This window comes from Peromyscus maniculatus, chromosome 6 (genome assembly GCF_049852395.1).
Source record: "Peromyscus maniculatus bairdii isolate BWxNUB_F1_BW_parent chromosome 6, HU_Pman_BW_mat_3.1, whole genome shotgun sequence".
Lineage (NCBI taxonomy): Eukaryota > Metazoa > Chordata > Mammalia > Rodentia > Cricetidae > Peromyscus > Peromyscus maniculatus.
Window position 1 is genome coordinate 48810593 of NC_134857.1, and position 21422 is coordinate 48832014.

General features: G+C 43.3%; 1 long non-coding RNA gene and 1 pseudogene across 1 annotated transcript; both read right to left on the bottom strand.

Annotated features, from left to right (window-relative positions):
- Positions 1–4010: 4010 nt before the first annotated feature.
- LOC121830455 (uncharacterized) lies at positions 4011–7545 on the bottom strand. Its single transcript, XR_006073671.2, has 3 exons — positions 7433–7545; positions 4811–4932; positions 4011–4203 (listed from the first exon to the last, which is right to left on the bottom strand). It is a non-coding gene; the product is annotated as an uncharacterized LOC121830455 (long non-coding RNA).
- Positions 4214–4307, bottom strand: LOC121830608 (U6 spliceosomal RNA; annotated as a pseudogene).
- Positions 7546–21422: the final 13877 nt, after the last annotated feature.

Consider the following 21422-nt stretch of genomic DNA (forward strand, 5'->3'; position numbering starts at 1 on the left):
GATTTAAATATACTTAACTGCTTGTGGCTGGTGATGGCTAAATCTGACAGTCGAAGAACTGACCTTTGGCTGCAACATTTCATTTAATGGAATGGCAGGTGGTATTTTGGGAAGCAGTGCTTTAGACAAGTGCTTGATGTTTATGGAGTTCGCTGGGAACTAGAGAGGTTATGGCGCTCGCTTGGGGTTTGCATCACCTTCAGAGCAGGGAAGGAGGTCAGCTTCACTCTGGGCACTGTCTCATCTCTTCCACAACTGCAGGTGTTACCGGGGTTGTTTGGGTCAAAGCCTGAGCCCTGACAGTTCTACCAAGCTCGACATGGCCACTTGTCCCCAATAGGCCAATTGCAGAGATAATAGTGAAAAGCAGAGAGAGGAACAGATAAAGAGGTCTAGTGACCCCCCCCCCAAATCAGTTTTCACAGTCCTGATATAAGAATTAGGTTTGAATAGAGGGCAAGAGGTGTGTATCACCAAGCAATCCTCGCCAAGGGGTGATACTGCCCATGTCTTACCCATCACTGTCTCTGCCCACTCTGTCTGTCCTGCAAGGTGGTCATCATATGAGGTGTCAGAGTTGTGCGACATCTCTTCTTGGAAGGCAAACTCCTCTGGTTGGTACCAGCCATCAGCCGTTCCTTCCCCCCCAGAATGAGATTCCCTCAGGGAAACTGTAATTCTTTGGGGACCACTGTTTCAGTACTCAGAAACAAAGGGAGGGCACAAGTGTCTCTCTTTAGAGCATTTCACTCTTGTCGGAACAGGAGACCGAGGGGGAGTTGCTGGGCTTAGACTGTGGAGGCAAAGTAAACTGAGGGAAGCTGGCATAATTTTATTTCAAAGGAAGAATTCTGCTGGAGACATTCAACTCAAAGGCTGCTTTTGGAGACTGCCTTTCTGCCTGTCTCCAGCAGGGGAAAGGCATTAAGTTGGGCTCACAGGGATATGGAAAGATGTGATGAAGTTTTCCCCTTCACATCTCAGTGAGCCTGAAATGATGTTAGAAGTATCCCCCACAATATGTGTGTGTGTGTGTGTGTGTGTGTGTGTGTGTGTGTGTGTGTGTGTGTGTGTGTGTAAAATTTCACATGCTAGTGTTGGGGGTGGGGTGGAGCCCTACAGTCCTGAAAGCTCTCACACATGCTTATTTCCTGGTTTTGTTTCATCTTTTTTAATAAAATGATACTTCTACAGCCAAGGTGAAAACTAATAGCTTCTCTAGTTCTGACTAAACCCTGAGTAAACTCATTTCATTTTACCAATTTCCGTTCCCTCATTTATTTTGACTTGAAAAAAAAATCACTATCCTAATTGGTAGGTTTATGTACTCAAGTGTCTAGTAACCAGCCTGCCTGGAGTCAAGCCTTCAGGAGTCTAACTCATGGCCCAGGAGAAGCTCACAGACTAGCCTCTGGACACTCTGAGATGCAGCTAGGCTAACAGAAGCTTCATATAACGTCTGTAGTTTCTATAGAAGATGGAAGTATGAAGTTTCCCATGCTCAGATTATTTGGTGATCTCCCTGTTGCCTGTACATGACTCAGCAGGGCAGTCTGTGTTTGCGTGTCCCCGCTCTGGATGTAGGAGTATCTCTAAGTAGGAGATGATTGGAAGACCTGTTAGCAATTTGGTACTCCACTTAGCTGTGGACATGATACAGTTCTTTTAAAATCCACGTGTACTCATGCTTGAAGCTCAAAGTAACTTAAGTTATATGGACTTAAGAAAAAAAAAAAAGCACTGCTCATTCAGACTCAATAAACTCATTTTGACATGTCATTGCCAACAGATGGTTTGTTTTGTTTTTTAATATAATGAAATGGAAACAGCCACTAATCTGTTAGATTTTGCAATTTTCTGACGCAAGCCATCAATGTTGGCATGTCATGCTCGTTCAGAAGATGGTGTCTATAAATAAAGCTAAGCCATGTGAGTCTGATGACTTTGGCATGGTGTTTTGTTTCCTATCAGTCAGTTAAGGCAGGTCATTTGCCATTCCAAGAATGAATTAACACTACACCTTGTCTACACTACACCTTGTCATCTATAAACTGAGATGTCAAATAGGTTATTCACTGGGACTACTTCATTTTTTTCAGCCAAAGGACACTGAAATCAAGCTTGAAATAGTAAACTATATTATTTTCTGGTTAAGAATCTGGTATATTCATTACAGACAGAATCACATAATAAAAAAAAGTCCCCTGCTCAAGAAATGGTACTTAGAATTTTATGTTCTTCAGAGAAAATTCCAAAGACAGAAGATCATAATGAATTAAAAGATCATAATTAAAAATGAATAATTTTTCTTGTGTGTGTACATGACCTTCATGGATTGGTTGATTTGGGAAACTGTTTGTGATATTAGTGCTCGTGAGTTAAGTTTGCATAGATTATACTATCAAGGCGGATCAAAGCCCGCCTTTCATACCGCAGAGGAAGGTAGCTGCCCACATACCATGGCCTAGATAGCAGCAGTGGGTTAGAGTGCGTGGTCTGTTTCTTCCCGTCTTGCCGTTCTTTCCGCAGCAGGCATTACAGGGCGTGTTTACTCTAGTGGGGTAAACACAAGCGGCACTGGTGGGGAGGTGACACCATCACCTCGGACACACGAAGACTCCAATGGGTTGAGTCCCTCTGAATGCAATGATACCATGGCTGGATCTTCGTGTTAGGAAGCCAATCAAGCAAATCTGGGTTTGTGGTGTTTCAGAAGAGCGAGCTAGGGGCAGCTGTTCTAGACAGAGGGGGGCCTGAGAGGGTGAGTTACAGGGGCATCAGGAAGGAGAATAGTGAGGTCAGCTGGAACAGGCCCAGTAACTTCCTGAGGTAAAGGAAAGGAGAATCCGGGGTTCCACGATGGACAGCGCCTGGCAGACAGCTCAAAAGCGTCCATGTACCAGGGCTGCAAGAGCTTACACAGGGTTAACTTGATTCTATGAACACTGAACTCCAGTTCCAGGGGACCCGATGTCCTCTTCTGGCATGTTCACCTCGATTCCCATATTTGAACAACAACAAAAAAATCTTAAAAAGAAAGCAAAGAACCGAGAAGCATGGCACGACAGAATGGGGTCTGGTTCCAACACAGCTAACCTGATTGGCTCGACTTCTTCTGTGCAGAACGATGGATGAGGAGTGGATTATGTGATATTTGGAGGGAATGTCCACTGTGAAGCATCTTCATTTAGCTGCACCTGTTCTCTGAGGAGAGCTTGGTTAAGTCACATTCCCCACCTTCTGCAAGAAGCTATGTATTCTCTGACTACCCTGCAGGTGCCACACATTGCCCAATTAGTAAGATATTTTAAGTTTTTAAAAATCCAAACCCCCAAAGATCAGTAATTTTGATATGTCTATTGTTTAAATTAAATAAAGCTATTGAATGTTGGAAATGTGATAAACTATACGACTCATTTTAAATTGTGAGAAAATTGATGTTGTAGTCTGGACAGGTGAGGCTATTCTGCAATAACACGGTGCCTGTACGTCAGGGCTTCATAACAAAGGCTCATTGTGTGTCTTACTATATGTACACACCAGTCTGGCTGGAGGCATCACTGTGTGATTTCCCATTGTCTTAATTTTATGAGGCAGACGGATGGAGCAGACTTTAGTGGAGCATAGAGCATTGCTATGACCAAATGAAAAAGAAAGCGTAGTAAGCATAGTTAGACTCTTATGTTCCTGACCAGTGGAGACATGTGTTGCCTCTATTCGCCTTCTGTTATTCAGGGCCCACAATATGGTTCAGTGGGTAAAGGTGTTTGCTGCCAAGCTTGATGATCTGAGTTCACTCCGCAGGACCCACAAGGTGGAAGCAGAAAACCAATTCCCTCAAGCTGTCTTCTGATTTCCACATGTCCCATGTGCGTGTGCACATAATAAGTATAAGATATACTTATGTAAATATATACACATAAATAAGTATAGAAATAATACAAAGCCAGGTTTAAAAAAAAGACTGGGAGATAATGCAAAGTATGTTTAAGATTTTAAAATTTGTCTTTATTTCACGTGTGTTAGTATTTTGCCTACACATATGTAAGTGCCTGACATTCATGTAGTACCTGAGGAGACCAAAAGAAGATGTTTGGTCCTCTGGAACTGGAGTTACACTTGTGAGCTGCCATGGGAATGCTGGAAACCAAACCCGGGTCCTCTGGAAGAGCAGCAAGTGATCATAATCATTAAGACTTTTCTCTAAAGAAAAAAAAAAAAGTAATGTCTCAAGAATTTGTATGTCATCACACAGGGCCCTTGCTAATCTCTGCATCATTCCTATTTTGGTATGTATTGTTGACAAAGTGAGCACAAAAATATGATTTAAAAAAAAAAAAAACATGTCATAGAGTTACTGGAGTTGTTAGGGTCAGAGCCAGGGCTCATCATTCCTAACAGCCACCTGTCCTCCATCAGCCAGTTGAACAGACAATAGATAAAACCAGATAGAGAAGGTAATTAAGTGTAGCAAGGAAATCCAATGACTGCCTAAGTCCATCTTTGGGAGTCCAGACAGGAGATTTAGGTTTAAATAGGGGTAAGCGGTATTTATAACTAAGAAGTTCTGATCAGGGTGTGGTCCCGCCCATCACTGTGACCCAACATTATGTCATCTCCTGTCTCTGCTCTGAGGGGGTCTCACAACTTGTCAGAAATCTCTTTCCCGGCTGACCCCAGACTCCAGCCTTTCCTTCTCCCAGCATGAGACTCCCGAGGCTTCCAATTTCTCAGGCACAACTGAGTCAGTAGGTTGATGCCTTTCCAGACTGATACAAAAACACTCTGCTCAGGAGACTGCTGGCCTCACCTCCAGTCACCACAGCTGAGCATGTGTGCTATTTAACATGGTATCAGTTCTCCACCCCTGGAAACAACGACATCTGGAAGAACGTGGGCATTGTCATAAGCATCCTGAAGAAATTAAGTTTCCTAAAGAAAACAGAGCAAGCACGAGGTCAACAGAGGCCTCCTGGGTACACAGGGCTTGCTGAACTTCTGTTGAACCCCTGAGGAGAGATACTGGTTTTCACATTTCCTGGCGATGCCTTCAAACTTTCCTTTCTCTAGCGTATGTGGTCTTTCTTCTGAACACTTCTTTTCTTTGCAGAGTTTTCAGAAAGTCTACGTGAACTGAAAGATGCTTGAACTACTCTTGCAAAGATTACACATACGTGTGGGTACACTGCATCTCCTGTCCTTAGGGGCTCTGCAGTCTTTCCCAGCTCTTACATGTGCGGTGCTATCTATGGAGCAGAACACAGTAAAAAGGCATTATATCATCTCCCACTACGTCCTTCACGGTGGTTAGAAAGAGATGCTAGGATTGAAATTAAAAACAAATAATTGCAGGTGTGAAGACTCCTCTAATTGTCTCCCACCCCAAACTGGCTCCAAATAGAACAGATAGAACAGAAATGCAAAAGATTGGTATATGCGTAAGGGTTTTTGTGGCACAAGGGCATCTCAGCAGTTAGGAGCCAAGGAATACCACAAAGTCACAACACATCAAACTCTACAGGAGACTTAATGGGGAGAAGAACAGAATGGTGGTTGCCTTTGACTCGGAATGGAGACAGTGGAGGGCTGGGTGGGGGGGTAGGCTTTCACAGGGGCTTTGGAGCATGCGCGGTGAGCTAGTGGAAAAGCACGGAGTGGTTGCACGTGTTGCTTGACCATTCACTCAAACATTGGCTGTTAAGGAGCTCGGGGCCAGGACAGGGCAGGGTGATTTTACAGTGGTTGGTTGCTCTACAATACTTTTGGTTGTTTAATTGACTTTAATATTTCTTTCATATGTTAGAAAATCATAGACTGGTTACTTTCATGGACTATTTACAATCAGTGCTCATTTTAGCTAGTGCCTCTCAGACTTGAGTGTGCATCAGAATCCTCTGCTGAGCAAAACCCAAACTGCTGAGCCTGTCCCCGAGCATTCCAGGTCAGTGGGTCTGGAACGGGTTAAGATACAGCATTTCTGGCAAGTGCCCAGGAGACAGTAATACTGTGGGTCCCAGTTTGGCCACAAAACACTCAAGGAGCGTGATGCAGGAAATTGTAGGTGAGCTGCTGGGAAGCCGTCTTCCCAATTTCCCCCAACACTAGGTGTTTGGGGGAGGGGGGTGGGGGTGGGGTGGGGTGGGGTGGGATGCCATAGTTAACACGACAAAAGCATTAAGTCAGAATCCTGAGCTAGAAAGGCCAAACAGGACGAGCTTTTCCGCATTTCTCAGTCCCGACACAAACCATTTAATATCCCTCCTCTCGAGGCCTGCTTCCTCTTGGCTCACCCTCCAGTTGCTTTGTTCTTGTTTATAGAACAGAGGGTTTCAGTAGAACACTCTTTTTAAAAATTATGCAAATTTCACTGAAGTCTTGAGGGGGAAAAAAAAAAAGACTTAATCCTTTTTCTAGTGCCAGCATTTCGGCTTCTCATAAACAAGTCCCCGGGGTGAGGGCTAACTGCACCCTCTTCCTCGGAAGTCTTGGAGTCCCTTGCCAAGCACAACACTCTGGCCTCTACCTGACTCCCCACTTAGAGTCCTTGAGTCCTCTCTGGGATGGTATCACAGGAGTGCTCCCCAGAGCCACAAACTCTGCACATCTTAAAAGGAATCAGGAGGAGAATTCATAAGGGAAAATAGATTTATTTACAGTTTTGCCAAACCAGGGGGAGGGACTCTTAGGTTCGTTCTGTCTTTTCTTGTAGTGTGAATTATAGCAGCCATTTTGTAGGAAAAAAAAAATGAACCAAAGCTAGGAAATATTCATGTCAATTTGTCATAAATGTGAAACCTCTTCCTAGGAAATAGGTTCCCGTCCTGTTGGCAGCAGGGCCTCAGTCTTTCCTGTGACCTAGCGTGGGATTCTAGAAGAATTCTTTAGGGTCCACTGTTTTTCTAATCTGATAGTGATAAAGCATTTCTCTGTAGAATGCCTTTCTTACCAGGGCCACAGTAATGCATACTCTGCCTCACCAGTATGAAGTCTATGGAAGAAGAGAAGGGATTGTACTGTCATGTGGGTGTCCCTACCTCATTGCCTGTGAATCTCAAGCTGATAGACTTCCAGGGGCCAGGGTTTCTTCCCTGGGGAAGTGGATTGACACCCAAGTGAGTGTTGGTGGCCATACATCCTGTTCCCTGATCTCTTCTCTGCTTCTCTCCTGAGTACCGGAGAGCCTTGTAGACCCATCTCCATCCTCAGATATGGATAAGGTGAGACCCCCTACTCCTGCCTTGTGGGCTCTCTTCAGAGCCCTTAATATACTGTTTGGTCATGGAGCCTGAACTCTCCTCAGAGCCCCACCATGCTGTGGTCTGTTTGTCTATCAAGATGTTAACAATTTCTTGTCTAACTCTATATCCCCAACAATCCATCTCAATGTCCTCCTTGAATCCTTATCCCAAGACCTTTCCTACCAGTGTCCTACCATCTCTCTGGTTATTCCTGGAGGATGATGCTTATCACCTCTTCTGTTTGTTTCCTCACCCTCCTGTCAGGATTGAGGACAGGCTCAACTCTGTTCCGTGCTCCCATGCTGAGAGAATGGCCCAGAACCCTGGCAAACTAGAAGAGATATTCTAAATTCTGAAAGGAGATGCTGTGTCTTCCAGACAGAGAATGGAATCAGCCTGCTGAGAAGGGAGACAATGGAGAATGGTCTCTTCCTGAGAGGAAAGGATGGGTTCACCCACTTCACAGCTAAATCTACATGTTTTCTGGCCTTTGTCTCATGGTTTTCTATCGATTGTAAAACAGCCACATGCACATTGAAGAGGAAATAGATTTTTTTTTCCCTCTGTTTGGCTAAACTGTAAATAAATCTACTTTCTTTACCAATTTCTGTTTCCTAATGACCTTTGGGATACAGGGAATCTAAGGCTGTGGTTACCGATGGATCTGGGTGCCTGGCAGTGTTGTCTGTTAGAATTTTGATTCTTTGGTGTTACAAGCATGTCAGACTTTCACCCTGTACCTTCTCTCCTCTGTTTCATATCACTTCCCAGAGCTCCTAAGCGTTTTTATGTAAAAGGAAGCAGTAAATGGAGCCTGTGTATGAACTAGACAGGCCCATTTGGGTGTGCAGAAGGCAATGCCATACAATGTCACCTTGTAAGGACCATTCCATGTTTATCGCTATAATTTGATGTGAAGGAAACCCTGGAATGAGGCAAGACGGACAGGCAAACTTGGAGTACTTGAGAAAGGAAAGCAGCTGCACACCCAAGTCTTATCACAGCCTCTCACCAGCCAAGAAGCAAGAATTCCAGCTTGATTAATATTTGCCATAAAGACTGAGACTTATAGTTAATATTCCTTTCTGCGATGGCTGTTCTTGGTTGTCAACTTGACCACATCTGTAATTAACTAAAACCCAAATGACTGGGTACACCTGTGAGGGACCTTTGCTTAATTAAATCACTTGAAGTAGGAAGAGCCCTTTCTAATCTTGATCTTTGAGGTGGGAAAATTCACCTTGATTCTGGGCCACAGCTTCTGTTGGCAGCCTATATAAAGGGCATGGAAGAAGGAAGGTGCTCTCTCTTTGCCTGCTTGCTCTCACCCTCACTAGCAAGTCCACACCTTCACTGGCTTTAGAGTCTACTTCGTCAGGATTCTGACGTATACTGAAGACCAGCTGAGACATCCAGCCTCATGGACTGAATAACTGCTGAATTCTTGGACCTTCCATTGGTAGACAGTCATTGTTGGATTAGCTGGACCACAGCCTGTAAGCCATTCTAATAAATCCCCTTTCTATGTATAAATAGGTTTATTCTATAAGTTCTGCTCCTCTAGAGAACCCTAACTAATACAGATTTGGTACCTAGAGTGATTCTAGAGCAACAGAAGTGTAAGGATGAATTCTTTAAGTATCTAGAGTAGGCTTCCCATTTGCCAACAGCTACAGTTGCTGAAGCCTCTCCTGGGAGCTCAGAGTGTACTAAAACCCCATAGTATGAACTATTTTACATTTGATTATCCTAATTCACCAATTGTGAAAGGCAATGGATTTGGTGATTCTGTACATAAAACTTTTAACAATTTGTGGAAAAATAAGGAAAATGATGATACTGGCTGGTTGCTTTTAGCATCTCTGGATAAACTGACAAAGGAAAAAAAAATGAGCTCCATGGTAAAATTAACCAGCTTCTAGCATCTCAGAATATGGTGAAGGGCAATGAACTTGGTGATAAAATTGACTGGCTCCAGATGCTCATAGTCTAAAGGTTTCTACGTGTGTCCTGGAAGAGAATTGCTCTCCAGCAGCCACAGAACTCAGGTTGTAGAAAATCAAACCAAAGCCCTCATTTAAGGTTGGCAGAATTACAGTGAAATGGAAGTCCCAGCCTCAGAGGGTGTGGGCAGTTATAGTTAGAGTGTTAACTGGTAAAGAATGGGACCTGTATCTTGGGATGAGGATGTGTGGGAGGACCCTTTTGAGGCTGGGAACTTTGAACCCTCCAATCTCAGGGGTTTGTCTTCCCTGAGGAAGTAGTCACTCCACCCCCAGGAGAAGAAGTACTCCCACCTCAATCTCTGAAATATTGCCTTTTCCATAATCCTTCAGTGTCTGCTAAACTAGCAATGACTTTCTCTGAAAGATTCCAGGCAAGACAATACTGATGTCCCTCCGGCCCCACCAATGCTTGCTTCTAGACCTATAACCAGACTTAAAGCTAAGCAGGCTCCTGGAGGAGAGGTAGAGAGTGTAGTCCATGAGGGGGTGCGCTACACTACTAAAGAGCTTAATGAGTTTGCTGGTTCATTCAAGCAGAAGTCTGGGGAATGTGTGTGGGGATGGATTTTAAGGGTGTGGGATCATGGTGGGAGGAACATAAAACTGGATCAGGCTGAATTTATTGATATGGGCTCACTGAGTGGAGACTCTAGGTTTAATATGGAAGCTTGAACAGCTAAAAGGGTGTTAAAGGTTTTTTTTAAATGATTGGCTGAAGCAGTTGTCAAAAGATGGCCACTGAAAAGGGGTTGGAGATGCCTGATATCTCTCAGCTTAGTGTTGATGAAGGGAATTGAAGGCTCAAGGAAATTGAAATGCTAGAGTGAGACCGCTGTAAAACCTAGTCTTCCCCAGCAGGAAGGCTGAGAAGACACACCCTTCCCTAATCCTACAGGACGTGTGGTGAGAGGGGCACCCGCACATCTGAAGAGCTCTGTCGTCACCCTTCTCTTTGTGCCAGACCTTAGAGTTGGTGGCACTGCTGCTCAGTTGGGTGGATTAAATGCAATGGGTTTAACTGGGTCCCAAAGTAGCAGGGGCCAGGTGGCAGCACTGAATCAACAAAGGCACGGGCACACTAGTTATCATACTGGGCAGTGTAGACAAAGTCATGTTCATAAAAGGCTAACCTGTAATGGTCAGCACAGGCAAAGAGAATTTTATGGTGGCATGACTTGTGTGGACCTTTGGTACCGGCTTATCAATCATGGTGTTTCCAGGCATGAAGTAGACAAGAAGCTACAACATTCCTGTTTGAGCTGTGTAAGTGAGAAAATTCTCAAGTGAAGGAAAGGCTCCAGTGGATCATGACAAAAGGAAATCGTGGCCCATGAACCTATTTCCAGACTTGAGCCAGTTTGCAGACCCAGAACCCCTCGAATGAAGGGATGGCCAGATTATCCTGAGAAAGGACCTTGATAAAATACTCAAGAGCTTTACTGTTAGCATTTCTCCAGTCCTTCCACATAAGTACCTTATGACCTCTTACAAGGGTGACTGTACACTTGGGGAAAGGAAAGAATCAGACTTTCTGGGGTATTGGTGAAATTATTATGGCCACTCCACATAGTTAAAAGGGTATTTATTTAATGGCATAACTCACAAATTAAGTAATAGGTAGGTCACGGGGTCTGGGGAAGGTGTATCGCAATCCAGTGGTGTTCTCTGGAGCTCTGCTCGGTCCATCTCCAACGTTCATCGTCCCGGCACAGAGAGAGCGCACAGAGAGCACGCTGGCCCATCCAGCTCTCAGGTCTCCAGGTGCCTCCCCTGGCCCTGCCTCGTAGGTGTGACAGTTGCCAGAGTCTCAATGGGGGTTGGAACTTCCAGATCCAAGCTGGAATGGCTACCGACTACACTGGGGTCTAGTAAATATTGGTTCTAAATAGTGATTCCAGGAGATGCCAAGAAACATTGTGGCCTTCCATTTAAAGTGGGGTCTTATGGAGGTCAGGTGATTAATGGAGTTTTGGCTGAAATCCAACTCACAGTAGGTCCAGTGGGTCCCTGAACTCATCCTGTGGTTATATCCCCAGTCCCAGTTCGTATAAATGGGTTAGATATACTTAGAAGCTATCAGAATTCTCACATTGGTTCTCTGACCTGTGGAGTGAGGGTTATTATGGTTGGAAAGGCCAAATGGAAGCTTTTAGATTTGCCTCTGCCAAAGAAAATAGTGAATCAGAAACAGCATCACATCCCTGGAGGAGTGGTAGAAATTCGTGCCACCATCAAGGACTCAAAAGATTCAGGGTGGTGGTTCCCACCACATCTCCCTTTAACTTTCCTATCTGACCAGTGCAAAAGACAGATGGATAATGGAGAGTGACAGTTGACTATTGAAAACTCATTCAAGCAGTGACTTCAATTGCGGCTCCTGTACCAGATGTGGTGTCCTTACTTGAGCAGATTAACGTATATCCTGGTACATGGTCTGTAGCTATTGATCTAGCAAATGCCTTTTTCTTGGTACCCGTCCATAAGGACAGCCAGAAGCAATCTGCCTTCAGTTGGCAAGGCCAGCAGTGTACCTTTACAGTTTTACCTCAAGGATGTATTAACTCTCCAGCCCTGTGTCAGAACTTAACTAAGAGATCTTGGTTGTCTGTCTCTTCCACAAAATATCACATTGGTTCACTGTATTGACAGCATTATGCCAATTGGACCAACTGAGCAGGAGGTAGCAACCACTTTGGACTTGTTGGTAATACATGTACATCAGAAGATGGGAAATAAATCCAGCCCAAATTCAAGGGCCTGCTACCTCAAGGAAATTGTTAAGAGTCAGTGCTGTGGGGCACGCAGAGATATTCCTTCTAAGGAGAGGGATAAATTATTGTGTTTGGCTACTCCTACCTCCAAGACAGAAAAGCACAATATTTATGGACCTATTTGGATTCTGGAGACAGCACACTTCTGACTTGGGTGTGTTACTCCAGCTCATATACCAGTGACTCTGAAAGCTGCTAGCTTTGAGTGGGGCCTGCCCAGAACAGGAGAAGGCTCTTCAACAGGTCCAGGCTGCTGTGCAGGCTGCTCGACCACTTGGACCATGTGATCCAGCAGACATGGTGTTAATTGAAGTGTCAGCGGCAGACTGATAGGGATGCTGTTTGGAGCCTTGGACATGCCCCTCTAGGGGAATCACAGAAGAGACCTTTGGAATTTTGGAGCAAGGCTCTGCCATTATCTGCAGACAATTATTCTTTTGAGAGACAGCTCTTGGCCTGCTATTGGGCCTTGGTGGAAACTGAATGTTTGACAATGGGCCACCAAGTTAAAATGTGACCTGAGCTGTGCCTCATGAGCTGGGTGTTATCTGACCCACCAAGTCATAAGGTAGGATGTGCACTGTGTCCTTGCATTATCAAATGAAAGTGGTATATACAAGCAGGTCCTGAAGGCACAAGAAGTTACATGAAGTTGCCCAAATGCCTATGGTTTCTATTCTGATTACAATGCTATCTGCTGCTAAGCATGCACCTATAGCCTCATAAAGTGTTCATTATGATTGATTGACTGATGAAGAGGAGCTGAGGGCCTGTTTTACTGATGATTCTGTATGTTATGCAGGGACCACCCAGAAGTGGACAGCTGTAACATTACAACCCCTTTCTGGGACAACCCTAAAAGACGTGGGTAAAGGGAAACCTTCACAGTGGGCAGAACTTCAGGCAGTACACAGTCATATATTTTATTTGGAAGAGATGGCCAGATGTGTGATTGTTCACTGATTCATGGGATGTTACCAGTGGATTACCTGGATAGTCAGGGACTTGGAAAGAACACGATTGGAAAACTGGTAAGAAAGACAGCTGGGGAAAATGTATGTATATGGCTCTCTCCAAATGGGTGAAAGATGTGAAGTTACTCATGTCTCATGTAAATGCTCATCAAAAGGTGACTTTAGCTGAGGAGGGGTTCCATGATCAAGTAGACAGGATGACCTGTTCTGTGGACAGTCAGTCTCTCCCCCAGCCATTCCTGTCATTGCCCAGTTGGACCATGGAGGCAGAGATGGGGCTTGTGCATGGCTCAACAACATGGACTTCCACTCACCAAAGCTGACTTGGCTACAGCTGCTGCTGAGTGCTCAATCTGCCAATAGCAGAGACCAACACAGAGCCCCGGAGCTGGCACCATTCCCTGGGGTGATTAGCTAGCAACCTGGTGGCAAGTTGACTATTTTTGATCACTTTCTCCATGGAAAGGCCAATGCTCTGTTCTTATTGGAGTGTAGATACTTACTCTGGTTATGGATTTGCCTTTCCTGCATGCAATGTTTCTGCCCAAACCACCACATGTGGAGTTATAGAATTCCATATCCACTGCCATGGTATTCCACACAGTGTTGCTTCTGGCCAAGAACTGACTTCACAGCCAGGGAAGTGCAACAGTGGAACCATGATCATGGAATTCACTGATCTTACCATGGTTCCCAACATCCAGAAGCTGCTGGCCTCATAGAAAGATGAAATAGCCTTTTAAAGACACAGCCCAGTGCCAACTAGGTGGCAGCAGCCTGGAGTGCTGGGGTGAGGTCCTTCAGAAAGTGGTATATGCTTTCAATCAGCATCCAATATATGGTACTATTTCTCCCATAGACAGAATCTATGGGTCCAGGAATCAATGGGTGGAAATGGGAATAATTTCACTCAATATCACTCCTATCAACCCACTAGGAAAATTTTTGCTTCCTGTTCCCCCTACTTTAAGTTTGGCTGTCCTAGAAGTTTTGGTTCCAGAGTTGGGAGCACTCCTGCCAGGAGCCACAGAAAATATTCCATTAAACTGGAAGTTCAGATTCCCCCCTGGCCACTTTGGGTTTCTGCTGCCCTTAAGCCAACAGGCTAAGAAAAGAATAACAGAGTTAGGAGCAGTGATTGAATCCAGATTATCAAGGGGACATTGAATTGCTTCTTCACAGTGAAGGTAAGGTGATTATGTTTGGAGTTCAAGAGACCCTTTAGGGCATCTTTTGGTGCTACCATGTCCTGTGATTAAAGTCAATGGGAAACTACAACAGCCTGATCCAGGATGACCAAGGGCACAGACCCTTCAGGAATGAAGGTGTGGGTCACTCCTCCAGGTAAAGAACCAAGACCTGCTGAGGTGCTTGCTGGGGGTAGAGGAAGTACAGAATGGGTAGTAGAGGAAGGTAGTTTACATACCAGCTCAGACCACATGACCAGTTGCAGAAATGGGGATTATAATTGCCATGAGTGTTTCTGTCATATTTTGTTAAAAATACGTTTGTACAGATATTTATGTTTTCTTTCCTCTATTTCTCTATTTTGTAATGTAAAATCAGTTAAGAGAATGTCAGTGGTTATCATATTTAAGTTTGAGATACTGAAGAAATGTTCCTCAAGAGACATTGCCACTTACTCTAAATTTATAATGTGTTTGCAGTTGTACAAGGGATAGTTATATCGTGTTAAGTGTAATTATGACCTGGTTATTGTTCTCATTTAGAAATTAAGCATGACATAAAGGGATAGAATTGTGTGTCAAGTTAACAAGGAGTAGACTCGGATGGCTATTCTTGGTTGTCAACTTGACTACATCTGGAATTAGCTAAAACTCAAATGATGGCACACCTGTGGGGGATTTTTTTTTCTTAATTCAAACATTTGAACTGGGAGGGCTCATTTCTAATCTGGTTCTTTTGATGTAGAAAAATGCACCCTTAATCCAGATTTTTTCAGGTGGCAAGATAACTTTTAATCTGGGCCCCACCTTCTGCTGGCAGCCCATGTGAAGGACATGGAAGAAGGTAGCTGCCTCTCTTTGCCTGCTTGCTCTTGCTCACTCTTGCTCTTGCTGGCGAGTCCATTCCTTCACTGGCATTAAAGCTTACATCTTCAGGATTCTGACATGTACTGAAGACCAGCTGAGACATCCAGCCTCGTGGACTGAACAACTACTGGATTATTGGAACTTCTGTCAGTAAACAGTCATTGTTGGACTAGCTGGACCAAAGCCTCGAAGCCATATTGATATGGCTTTTATATATATAAAAGTTCTGTTCCTCCAGAGAACCCTGGCAACACACTTCCATATATAAATATTTTGTGGTAAGGAACATTAAACCAGTCTTAATGCCAGAAAGTGGATGACCTTGAGTAGAGAGAGTCTCATTCTTTTCCAGACGTTGCCCAAGATGCTCTAAAAGAACAGTTAATTTTGTTTCCAGTAAACATGTGCTGACTTCTTGTATCCCTGTGGGTCAGACTTTTACCTTACTCATTGTAATCCTGTCAGTTTCCTTCTCAGGAACCACTCAGGATCTAATTTAGATTTATGGTGTCCCTTTGAAGACAGTCACGTCATGACAGTGCCACCTGTGACTTCTGTAAGGACAGCAGAGACCCAGAAGAGCCCACACCATGTTCTGGGGTACATCTTCCTTTTGAGATCCCCTCTTTCTGGGAGCACAGAGGGCGAGTTCTGCTATTCTTCTTCCTTAAGATCTACCCCCAACACACATGGAGTATTTATCTAGAATAATTTTGGAAAAATTTTTCCCCAAATAAATAAGCCAACTTCCTCCGCATCATTTATTGTTCTAAATAGTAAAGCCCCCTCTGTCATAATTAGCTTTTCGTGTGTTAAGAACGTCATGGATATGTAGACCATGGTCTATTTGTCTGCCATATTTTCTGGGTGTGATCTCTTTCCTCATGATTTTCCTTCTCCTCATCAGTGTTTTTTCTTCATGATTCTTTTCCTTTTATTTTATATTTTTACTATTAATTTGAGGATGAACTTGGCATGTTCTCTGGAAGAATATCTCTTAAGTGTTGAATGGAATTTCATTGCATTTATTGACTAATGTAAAGAAAATGTATGCATTTACTATGCTGAGTTCTAGTATTTCTTACCATGGAGATGAATGGATCCACTTGTTACAATTTTCCTTTCTCATTAATCTGTTTTATAATGTCCTCCGGATCTTACACCTGGTTTGTTTAGAGCTTTCCCACCAGGTTGGTGATTAATTTTGACCTTGTCTCAGGATGAGCATTTCCTTTTCTGTTGTTATTTAATTAGTTGATTCTAGTCTAAATGTTTTTGCCTTTTGTCCATGATCTATCTGAGAGTCCTGTTAATCTATCACCTTCGTTATAATCATTAATAGTGTTTGTCTATGGGTTTTCTATTTTGTGGTAAGCCGGAAAAGCACCCGAGATTTCCTTCCTGATATATACATCCTGCATAAACTTTTCTTGGGTGTGTGTAAGATCTGAGTATATTATGGGATAGCCACTCCTGTTAAAGCCTAATAACTCCGTTCTAACTGTGAAGGAGGAGGTCCCCCTGGTGGCTGTGAGAAGGTCAGCTGGTAAGGGACTGTGGGCAGCTTCAAGAGCCTGTGGATAACCATTAGGCAACAACAATTTAAAAAGTGGAAACAATTGTCTGACAAACACAAACCACCGAACCCCACCACCACCAAATAAGCCTGGCCAAAAACAGCTTCTTATGGTAGAGAAAGGAAGCCTCGATATCTTTCTTGACTGTGGTCTCTGAGACCTGGGACACAGAACAAGTTTCGGGACGCTATTACTGTGAGATAATAAAGTACGTGTTATTTTAAGCTATTAAATTCATGATAGTGAGGGATGGAGGGATGGCTCGGTGGTTAAGAATACAGTCTGTTCTTCCAGAGGAGCCATGCTCTGAGATCCTAGAAGGTAGAAAAAGGAGGAAAGGGGAGAGATAGTCAAGTGCCAGATTCCTGCTTTCACTTCTTCCTCATTTACAGAGATGTGAGCAAGCAGTTGCCATAGTTCCTGTTACCATAGAGCTACCGCCACCGTGGTTTTCCTGGCATCAAACTATGAGACACAAGAACTATGAGATACATGAAACCCCTCTTGAGTTAGGTATGGTGGTGCATATGTTTAATCCCAGCACTTGAGAGGCAGAGAGGCAGGTGGTTTACGAGTTTGAAGCCAGCCTGGTCTACATAGCAAGTCCCAGGTCATCCAGAGCTCCACAGTGAGACCCTGTCTCAAAGCAAGTGCAAATGACCTCTCCTTCCTTAAGCTCCTTGCTGTGCATTTAGTGATCAACTGGTCATGTATTTCACAGGTATTCGAATAGGGATTGTGAGGATAATGTGGGAGAATTTGGAGAAATGAGCTAGGGAAACCCTAGAATCTGTAGGCAGAGCTTGATGGGCCATTTTTTAGAAGACCAGAATGGCAACAGTAGAAATGTGCTCATGTGCTTTCAGAGGGGAGCAAAGGTCTTTATCAGGAACATGTTATTCATCTCATATTTCTGCAAAGAATCTGGATGAGCCTGGCTGTGCCTTGAAGCTTTAAATAAGACTGAATAAAAAAAAAAAAGGACAATTTTGGTGTGTGTGTGGGGGGGGGGGAGGGGCAGAGAAAATTTCAGGATAGCATAATATTTAAGCTGTGGAATGGTTAATGCTCACTGCTATTGTCCAGATTTACAGGCAGACATAGCAGAGATAAATGAAAAATATGCAGCTTGGAAGAAAAGAGCTTGAGTGGGTTTTGAGTTGTGGATATACTGGGTACAAATGAAGCATCTAAAATTTTTAAGGAGATTAACACTGTTAAAGAGAAGCTTTCAACTTTTCACTGGAAAATGGAAAAGATTCTTCAGAGGCAAGACCCCATCCGTAAAGGGTTCCAAGTTACAGCCATGCCAATTCGTTTGAAAAACTCTCAGTTGAAAAGAGAGTGAGCAAAGGAAGCCCCCAGGGTGTCCTGCTTCAGCAGGGCCACCAATGGGAGTGCTTCCTCCATGTCATCTGCTTCCCACACCGGCAGCTTGACTATGAGAGGGGTTGAATTTTGCTAAATTTATTTTTTTAACTCCATTAAAGTATATTATTTTCTCTTTTAGCACATTCAGCTGGTTACATTTGTGAAGTTAAATGATCATTTTGTTTTTGGAATAAACCTTATATTGAGTTAATATGATGCTTCAGTGGGCAAAGCATTTGCCATACAAACTTGACAACCCAGGTAAAAGCTGGATGGACACATGGACACACGGACACACGAACACACACACACACACACACACACACACACACACACACACACACACACACAGCGCAAGACACAGGAGTACACGCCTCTGCAGTTGCAGAGCGCTCCTCCTGGCGTGTGAAGGCAAAGCTGGAATGAATGACTGGAAGCTCACAGCCAGCCAGCTCGGCGTCTGCAGCAGTGAACAAGACAGAACCGGTCTCAAACAAGGTGGAAGGAAAGGACTGACACCCATGGCTGTCCTTTGACCTTGACACGTATCCACTGAAGGTGTGGGTCCCCCTACACACTCGTGAGTGCACATAAAACAAGCATTGAATACATTGGTGGACTTAGTTTTCTAATTCTTCATTTAAGATTATCATGACCTCAAAGATTGGCACAATCATAAGATCATTGTCTTGCTGTTGCTTTTCTCATTTTGAACAGAACAGACTCTGTTAGATCAGCCTTAGGTTCCCATCGAGGAGGTACAGCATCTTTGCGCATCCCTTGCACCTTGAATACACCACTTCTTCCACAGCTAACGTGCTTAACTGCCGTGGTCTGCTGATTGCGTGAGTCCACATGGGCACATCCTTAACCCAAGTACATCGGAAACAGTAAATTCACCCTCAGTGCTTGCACATTTGATGGATTTGCACAAATGTGTAATGACACGTATGGGATCATAGTTCCATACAGAGCAGCTTTACCCCCTCAAACTTCTACTCTGCCTATTCATTTTCCCTTCTCCTCAGCCTTTAGCAACCATGGAGCCTTTTATATCTCCATAGCTTTGCCTTTTCCAGAGTGCCGCATAGCTGAGTATGATTTTCAGATTGCCTTCTTTGACCGAGTGGTGTGGGTTTGAGTTTTCTCCATGTAGTTACAAGGTATGGCTACTTGTTTCTCTTTGGTGTTCAGTAAATTTCCATTATCTGGATATGTGATGGTTTGTTTACCAAAGGTCCTCTTGGGTCACACAAAGTCTGGCAGTCATGATGAACAAAGGTGCTATAAACACCCATCTGGGGACTTTAGGGTATGAGATAAATTTATGACTCATGGGGTAATCACCAAGTGGTGTGATTGCTAAACTGTAAGAGGATATTTAGTTTTTATAAGAAATCCTCACTGTTGTTTGGTTCATTGTTGATTTTCAAAAATTCCTTATTTTATTTATTTTTTTATTTTTGAAACAAGGTCTCGCCATGTAACTCTGGGTGGTCTGGAACCTGCTCTGTAGACCAGGCCAGCCTTGAACTCTCAGAGATCCATCTGCCTCTGCCTCCTGAGTGCTGGGATTAAAGGTATGTGCCACCATGCCTGGCTTCCTTATTAATTTTTACTTTATAAATTATTACTAATTGTTTTTAAATCCTTTCAGGTCTTTAAATTCTTAAGTCAAGTTGATTTCTATTTTTTATAATATTTCCATATGGTTTTCTACTTTTAATATTTTAATACTTTCAATACTCATAGTATTCTTTGATGAAATTATAAAATTTTCCATCTTTATACTGAATTTGCATATTTAATATAATGAACTTTTTTCCCTTTTTTTTTTAGATCCTAAAAAATGTACCTCTGGGAGTGTTTACCTGCATGTATGTATGTGTGTGTTTTGAACCAGAGGAGACCAGGAAAGAGCATCATATGCCTTGGAACGAGAGTTACAGATGGTTGTGAGGCTTCATGTGGGTGTGGCAAACAAAACCCAGATCTACTACAGGAACAGCAAATGCACTTAACTGCCTTTCAGTTTTCTCCTTTATCATGGAGCGGTTCTGTGAAGGTGTTCTCAATTTTTTATTTCTTTATAAATTGTCTGTGTGTGCTTAGTATTAATTGTCAGTGTGACAGAATCTAAAGTCAGCCGAGACATGGGCCTTTAGATACTATCTTTTCTTTTTTAAGATTGATTTTATTTTTGTTTCATGCATAAGGGTGTTTTTGGCCAGCAAGTATGTCTGTGCACCATGTGCCTGCAGTGCCCACGGAGCCCAGAAGAGGGCGTTGGATCCCATGGAATTGGAGTTACAGATGGTTGCGAGGGGGTTGCTTAGAAGCTGGGACCTCCAGAAGAGCAGCTGGTGCTCTTATCCACTGAGCCATCTCTCCACCCTCAGTGGGATGAAACATCCTAATTGTGGTGAGACCACTTCATGGGCTGGGTCCTGGGCTGCGTGGGTAGGAGAGCTGACCACAGGCATTCCTTGCTGTCTGCTTCTTGACAACGGGTGGAGTGTGACCAGCTTCCGCCTTGAGCTCCTGCCTCCCGCCTCCCTGGCTCCCCACAAGGATGGGCTGTCAGCTGGCTCTGTGACCCAGAAGAAATCCTCTTCCCCCTGAGTTGCCTTTTCAGACTATGTTATCTCAGCAGCCAGAAAAGATTCGGAGACAGTCAGCTTGGGGTTTTATTAAATCTGTCTTTTTAGTTCTGAGGTTTTGTTTGACTTCATTGACTTTATTCTTCTGTTTTGCTAGTTCCTTCTGCTTTTCTTATTAATTTTATCATTTCTTGAACTGAAAGCTATCATTAATTTTTTCCTTCTTTTCGAGTATGTCTATTTTCATCTATGTCTGTCCTTCATTAGCCACATCCATGAAAGTGGGGTTTTCTTTGGTATATTTGTAAACCTTTTTATTATTTTAAATTATTTTTTAACTCATGAGATATTTAGAAAAGAGTCAAATACATCAACTTTTTTAGTTTTTTATTTTAATTGTACTTTACTGCAATTAGAGACTTTGCTCCGAATAACAGTGAAATTTTTTGTTTGTTTGTTTGTTTTTTGCTTCTATGAGACAGGGCTTTACATATCCCAGACTGGCTTTGAACTTTCTATGTACCTGAGGACTGTCTTGAACTCTTGACTTTCCTGCTGCCCTCCTGGGTACTATGATTTCAGGTGTGCTCTGCTGCATACTTTGGACTTGGATACATAGGAGAGACCTTTTGTTGCTTACTAGGTGGCTGATTTTCTAAGTTTTAGATGTGATGGAAAATAACTTCTGATGTTAGGTACATGGTTCACTTGTCTAAATTTAGTTCTTAATTCCTTTGTGTCATCTCTCAGAGTACTTGTTTTTCCTTAATTTTTCAGTTCCCAGATCAGCACTAATTTTACATTTTTGGATCAAGATTTTTATGTTCCCTA